Source organism: Erpetoichthys calabaricus, chromosome 2 (assembly GCF_900747795.2).
Source record: "Erpetoichthys calabaricus chromosome 2, fErpCal1.3, whole genome shotgun sequence".
Classification (NCBI taxonomy): Eukaryota; Metazoa; Chordata; class Cladistia; order Polypteriformes; family Polypteridae; genus Erpetoichthys; species Erpetoichthys calabaricus.
In genome coordinates, this window is record NC_041395.2 from 202,465,634 (window position 1) to 202,473,476 (window position 7,843).

A 7,843-nucleotide genomic window follows, 5' to 3' on the forward strand; every position below is an offset into this window, starting at 1 on the left:
AAGGTCTTAACAGAAATACATGTGGTCACTTCAACTTTGTGTCATCTTCAGAAATCCTTGTGGTGGACCCCAGCAACTGTTGAAGATTCAGTGCTTCAGGTTTTTGTTAAAAAGAAGAGATTGCATTTTGTTTTCTTTTTTCTGCAGTTTGACTTTGCAGTATTCAATCAGCTGCAAAGCCAGAGGTAGAATAACTTGCACTGAGTAGCAGAGCTCTGGCAGTATATATGGTGGTATTTAACACCAGGGTGACTTTATCGCTGGCATTTACTAATCTGTACAGTTTTAAAACTTGAGAATGTGGGGCTTATGGACTACGATCACACTGTAGGATTTTTCCACATGGGTTCAAGGCATTTGTTTTCATTGTGGACTGAATTTCTTAGCTTTATAAATACATTAAAATAACTGACTAGGACTGACTGACTGAATGCTAACATGATTCTTTATAGCAAATGTATGTGATTCATAATAATTGACCAAGAAATCTGGTATTACTGTACCTTAAGGTGACCACAGTGTTAATCCTCTCTTCAAAATTACTTCCTATTTTTGAAGAGCACTTACAGAAAACTGACAACTTACACTACAAAATGAAACTGCACCACTGACTATGAAAACAATGGAGCAAGCTGAACAAAAGACTATGATACCACAAATGGAGAAAACGAACCTCACAGATGTACGTAAAGATTAATTATCTTTTTTACAATTGAGATAAGGTAGGGATGTGGATTTGACTGTTTGCTGGATTCAGAAACACACATAGGACAAGACTACACTTGTAGTGGCCTTAAGGTGAATCAATCTGTGCAGAAAGTAGAGCAGTCATGTCATTTTTCAGGTATCTGAAGGAGAACACTGGCAATACTAACCATTTGTTCATCTGATTGACCATCATGAATTCAGTAGCCATGTCCAGTGACCTGAAAAAGAGCAAACACTACTGCCATTGTTCATCATTTCTTAAAACAAAAATAAAGTGCCCAAAAAAACACCGTCTCTTAGGGCCGGTTTATATTTCAAGCTCAGAATGCACATACATCATGGCTGCCACACTTTCCCAGCATTCATTTGATGTATCCTCTGAGCACGCCCTCAAAAATTAGCGTGACACGTGCGCAAATTGCAGTATCAGCAAAAAGTCAGGGGGCGCAGTGTGATTAAGTTGGAATGTGACGTCAGAGTCTCTGTTTACTATCTACATGTGACAGAAAGCCGCTTTGTGGATCCTACAGGATCGATGTTTATGCCTCGATGTGTGATGAATGGTTCAATTTGGTGAAGCAAAATACCAGCATACAAATGCATTTGTGGTGCTTTTATATTCAAGTATTGCATATTCTCCAACATAATGACACGATGAGTGTTAAAAGCCTTTTTTTTGCACCTTCACAACAGCATCAGAATATACAGCAGCGTGTTTGAGCCACAGAGAGAAAAAATTAAGCACACGGTGAAAAGGTCTATTTTGTGATTAAAGTGGAAACATCCCTTGTGTTCACTGCCTGGAGTTTGCATGTTTTCCTGGTGGGTTTCCACAGTGGGCTCCGGTTTCCTTCCAAAGACATGAAGGTTTAGGGGTTTGGTGACACTAACATGATGCTAGTGTATATGGTCGTGTATATATATAGTGTATAATGTATATGCTTGTGTCCAGGGATTGTTGCTGTCTCGTGCCCGATGCCTGCTGGAATGTGCACATTCCTGGATTGATGGATGTAATCATTAAACATCCTTTTCAGAGATATTTTGGCAAGGTGTCCTCGGAATTTATTGGATGTTTCAGGCAATTCACAACACAGCAAAGCCGAATGTTTTCTCACCGTGATGATATCTCACAGTGTCTCCTGGTGGAATTTTCCAGATTTACATAAAGTACATCCCCAGGTATAAATAGTACAACTATTACGTAGCAGTAGCGTCCACAGGCACAGCCAAGTATAAACCTGGCCTTAGGGGGAGCTTCATGCCAATCACACAGTTCTACATGACATTTTTTCTTTAACAAAATTGAAGACAAAATGGTGCTTTGAAAGCTAGCTTTGCATTGTTACTCCTTTTCTGATTCTTATCTATCTGGCTTACTGTCCACTTTTTATGAAGATGCTGTTACATTTAATCACATAAAAAAAAAAAAAAAAAACAGCACTGAATGTTACATGTTGGAATGTACAGAATGGCTTCACTGTCCACATCCAGAAGACATACTGAGCAGACTGGTAATTAGCTCTAGATTGGCCAGTGTGGGTGAATGTGTCCCACAATGCACTGGTGCCTTAGATCTAGAAGTAGATGAACTCAGTATGAGGTGAGCTGGATGCACAGACAGGCTTCACATGCAGCATGAACATAGAATTAAAAAAAGAGGCATTATATGATATATTTTTGTAAATCCTTAAGGTGACATTTTCTTTTCATATGACCTTTGGAGATCAGAGCGCAGGGTCAGCCATTGTACGGCATCCCTGGAGCAATTTTCTGATTAAGAGCATCACTCACGGGCCCACTGGAGTAGGATCACTTGTGGTAGTAATGGAATTTCAACTGGCAACTGATACCAGCATAGATCCTTAGCCTCAAAGCCACTACTTCCTGTCCTTATGCAAGGGCCACAAAATGTTTCTCTCTTAGGCACCCCTTACCTCCAGTAAAACATGGCTGCGTATTATGCAGCAAATACTCCGGGTCACACTCTTCCTTCATGTTGAACCCATCATCAGGTCTTGCCTGGCATGGTCCATACGTCAGCAATATCATACTGAAGCCATGGAGACCAGCAGTGCCAGGGATTGAGTTGTGTATCGAGAATGTTAATTGCAGGCCAAATGTGTTTGGCTTACAAAAGCAGCCATTTTGTTTTTGTGCAGAACATTCCAATGGTATTTTTGTAAGATGGGTGCCAGAATGCTGCGCTTCATTCTATTATGTGGTGTAAGACATGGAGCTATCTGCTGCAGAGAGAGCAACTCCAAGTGAGTGAAGCACGATGGCTACGCTCAGTGTCATGTAGTAAATTAGTTTGATGAAAGAAGGTTAACACTGAGACAAGTGTAGTCGCAAGCCACAGCAAATCAAACAAATATGCCCAACTTGCCCTCCATTCATACCACAAACAGCTGAGGGCTTCAGATCACTTTCCTTGAATTTTTATCAGTGCAAGATCCTTGAACTGTGCCAGCCAACTGTTCCCATTTATAGTCTTCCAAATTCCATGTCATTTTTTCTGTTGTAAAGAATAGTAAGTATGAAAAGCATCTGTTTTAAATAAACTTGCTTTAGTTACTACTGAAATACAGGAAGAAATGCCAGAGCCACTGCAAAATCCACCCGTTAAAATTAAGGTTTTTTGGCAACTTAAACACTTAACTGTTCATAACATGTGAGGGTGAATGTGTACATTCCCAACAACCTGAACATGATTTAAAAATATATATATATACTGTATCAAAAAGGAAAAGCTGCATAGAGACAAGCAGCTCACATTACTACCCATGTTCAGTTATGTGAAAAAGACGCCTCTACCTTTAAAATGGAAACCCACAAAAGTTAGAAACATGGTTTGAGCACACAAGAATATCCTCAAAGTCCAGGTTTGTCCAAGTAGTGAGCAGCAGAATGCTCAGCACCTCATATTATCTGAATGTCTGCTGCACACAAGCTCGGACCAGGTGAGCCCACTAAGAAGTCGATTAATAAACTTGGGTAAAGATACACTGGTATACCTATGAGCAACTCACATTGTTAATACACAAATCCAAGATGAACTCCTACTCCAGCCAGGCCAGTCCTCCTAATGCAGCCATTTCCATTATTCAGCACCAAAGTCTCCCAGTGGGATGACAGAGCCAATAGCTGATACTCTGGTCAACCCTCCATCTATAAAAACTCAGAATCCTTTGTATAGTTTACAAGTGACCACCTTGTCTGCCAGCACATGCCTCAACTTCAGAACACTCGGTCAGAGGATAGTCACATCCACCCAGGACTTCCACACCATATCTAAACACGTCTGGTTCATTCAGGTATGTCCCACCCACTTGTCCCCTTCACCTTGCTGAGTCCTAGGCAAGTCATTCACAAGTGGGTGACAAGTTCACAGCATCACAGTATGGATCCTTTGACCACCATATTGTATGGACTCACACATCTACCTGGTGATTAACAATAGTAGTCTATACTGATGGTTCTCAAGTTCAGTCCTGGAGGTTTTCATCCCAACTGATTTCTTATTTTACTGTGTTAAGCAAGATGTTACATCCCAGTATGTGGTTTATGTAATAATTCAGAAATTGCAAACTGAATAAAGCAGAAATTCAGTTGTAAACACATTCTTTTTAGATATGTCATCTTTTGTTCTTTTTTAAATACTCTGGTTATTTATGACATTATTTACTAATAAGTACACAAATGAGTAACATTAAAATAGCCGTGAGTGTCCCTTGGCCTGATGTCTGCTCTTCTTGTCATTAATTGTCACTATTGAGGTACAATTAAGAGATCAAATGCCACAAAAATGAGAATTAAAAAGAAAATGGCAAAGTATCAAAATTGTGCATAAATGCAAACCAAACACTAATGGACTTTTCTGAAAGCAAAATAAGATCAATAAAATGTCAGCTAATTAAACAATGAGATCCTTTAAAAATAACAATGGCCGTCTGAGAAACTGGTTGGAACAAGAACCTGCAGCCACAGGGGCCCCAGAACGGAACTTGAGGACGACCGGTGCAGCCCACTACCAATAGAGCTGTTTTATGATATGTCATGTATGCTATATGAATAATTCAGTGTGTGACTGATACTTTGATGAAGTTACAGAAGAAATCATGCAAAGTAGAACATACCAGATGATATGCTTAAAAGGCAGATAATGGAAACTCTGCTTTTTTTCCCCAGATATCTTTGTGCAAAATGTTTTATTTTACAAACTTGAAAGGTAAAGCAAGAAATGGATTTGTTATTTGAGGCCCCGAGAAGGTCTGGTACAGTTCTCATGTGAACAGCAGTTTTAAGTTTAAAGTTCTTTTGACAGTTTAGCCTTCTTGTCCCTTTTCAATGAGAGCTAAGCCAGTTTTCCAGGTCCTCCAGGACAGCTGACTTTGTTTTATGCTCTGTTTGCAAGCAATGAATGACAGTTTGGAGCAGCCATGGTTAATTAATTTCATAAAATGAAGTACAAAAGCAATAAAGCAGCTTACAATAAAACAGTGAAGATAATTAATTTTGTGTAGACAAAAATATAATTTGTGTTTGTTGTCCTCTTGTTTAATGGTATTATAGCTGCGGCAAGGAAATTAAAACACCCACTGCTTTATGGTTCATTCCCTGCGACTGTTGCATGGATCACTGGGGACATCATGCAGTGGAAAAAAGATAGCAGGTCTTTATTTGCGTGCAGGTTCCTTATGACCTGGACAAAATGTTCTTAACCTGTCTTGTTTTCCTGGCGATAGATGCATTCTGCACATCAACTTTACATCTTACAATATTTTCATTTGTAAGGTGCTGCCATTCTTCTGCCTCCTGCCTCCAGGATCAGATCGTCACCCTGTCCTCTGCCTTTGAAGTGACTGCACTTTGCTTTCTTTCATCTTGCTGGCACTCAGCTTTTTTTCCCTGTCTCTAAGACTTCCATGAGAGGTCCAATGGTTACTAAATTGTCAAAGTATCGGTGTGTGTGTGTATGTGTGCATGCATGTCCTACAATGGGCCTGTCCACAGTTGATTAGTCTCAGTGCTACTGACATAAGCTTTGGATCCCTGCAGGCACAAACTAAATTAAGTGGATTCAAAAAAATGGAAGACGGTGCCGTTATGGAGTTGAGAAGAAAGCAATGTAAACCATTTGCAAATCTACTCATAAAACGATACTATCTTTTTTCAGGTACAAAAACCATCCACAAGAATATGGTCCATCAGCCATGTGCCTTTAGCCTCTATTTGAAATGAGATCTTCAAGACAGTAGAATTTTTATGGCAAGTTGCGACCATCCATAAGTCTTAGGTAGAGTTGTTTTTTTTTTTTGGTGTTGGCATTTTAGCGACTCCAGGTGGCAGAACAATGAAGTAAACATTGTGAATTTCAGTGACATTTTGATGCTCTTGAACTAATTATATCACAGATGATATGTTCTCTCAATGCAGCAGTATTCAGTGTTGGGAATAATGTCTACTGCATACACTTATTGTCAATTGCCTTAGTGTGTAACTATTTTGTCTATAACAATGGGGTGCTCTGTGTTGTATGACATAACTGACAATGGCAGCATTGCCAAGAAGCCAGCCACTACACACAGCATGGCCCAGAAGTCTGCTTCCCACATTTCTATTTGACAAAATAACAGAATTGTGGGTTGGTCTGCACATTAGCCAGACACATTTGAGCATTACATATTGTGGATTATTTGAATGATTATGCTTTCTGTTTGCAGAATCTAATTCATTGTGCATTGTGGTGCCTTTATCACAAAGTGTGTGCAGTTAAGTGTACCAGTTACATTAGCAAAATCAACAATTGCGGCAAATTGCCTTCTGATCTTGGCTTGATCACCCAGAGGTTTTTACAGTTATCTGGGTAGCATCTTAGTTATGTCACCCATAAAGATGGCATGATGTAACTTAGGATGACTGCAAGATTCCTGACTGGTTAGCAAGTTCACACTGTAAAGTGCCAGTCAACAAATACCCTGTGGTTGGAAAAACGTGAAAGGGAACACGGATTGCATGATTTCTGCGTGAAGTGGTGTCTGTGATGGAATAATAATTAATTGCATTTGTAGTGCTTTGCTAACCTACTCAAAGCACATTTCATTGTGAGTGGGGAGCAACTTCAACCACCACTAATGTGTGGCATCCACCTGGATCAGCCATTTCTGCAGCAGTATGCTCACCACACATTACCTATTAGGTAGTGAAGGGGTGATAGGTAGTTAGCCAATAAGGGTAAGCCATGGTGGGCAGTTTAGCCAGGACATTGGGAAACACCCCCCACTTTTCAAAACATGTTCACAGATCATTTATGACCACAGAGAGTCATGAGTTCAGTTTTATTTCTTGACTGAAGAACAGAGCCAACTTTTACAACAAAATGTCCCCGTCACTGTATTGGTGCATTGGGAACTACACACAGACCACTGGGTTAGAGCCCCTGATAGCCTCACCAACACCTGTTCCAGCAGCACGCCGCAGGGGACTGTACTTTCTCCGGTCCTGTTCAGCCTATATACATCGGACTTCCAATACAACTCGGAGTCCTGCCACATGCAAGAGTTCACTGACAACACTGCTATCATGGGCTGCATCAGGAGTGGGCAGGAGGAGGAGTACAGGAACCTAATCAAGGACTTTGTTAAATGGTGCGACTCAAACCACCTACACCTGAACACCAGCAAAAAGAAGGAGCTGGTGGTTGATTTTAGGTGGCCCAGACCCCTCATGGACCCCGTGATCATCAGAGGTGACTGTGTGCAGAGGGTGCAGACCTATAATACCTGGGAGTGCAGCTGGATGATAAATTGGACTGGACTGCCAATACTGATGCTCTGTGCAGGAGAGGACAGAGCTGGCTATACTACCTTAGAAGGCTGGCGTCTTTCAACATCTGCAATAAGATGCTGCAGATGTTCTATCAGATGGTTGTGGTGAGCGCCCCCTTCTATGCGGTGGTGTGCTGGGGAGGCAGCATAAAGAAGAGGAGCGCCTCACGCTTGGACAAATTGGTGAGGAAGGCAGGCTCTATTGTAGGCACGGAGCTGGACAGTTTGACATCCGTGGCAGAGCGACGGGCACTGAGCAGGCTCCTGTCAATCATGGAGAATCCACTGCATCCACTAAACAGTAT

The 7,843-nt window shown here is 41.0% G+C and overlaps 1 protein-coding gene across 2 annotated transcripts in view; it reads left to right on the plus strand.

The window, feature by feature from the left end:
- The window catches only part of lpp (LIM domain containing preferred translocation partner in lipoma), a 538,541-nt gene extending 538,525 nt beyond the window's left edge, over positions 1-16 (plus strand). For both annotated transcript variants that reach the window (XM_051922238.1, XM_051922237.1), the window contains one exon: positions 1-16. This exon is cut by the window's left edge and continues 2,049 nt beyond it. The gene's annotated coding sequence lies outside the window, so the exon portion shown is untranslated.
- Positions 17-7,843: the final 7,827 nt, after the last annotated feature.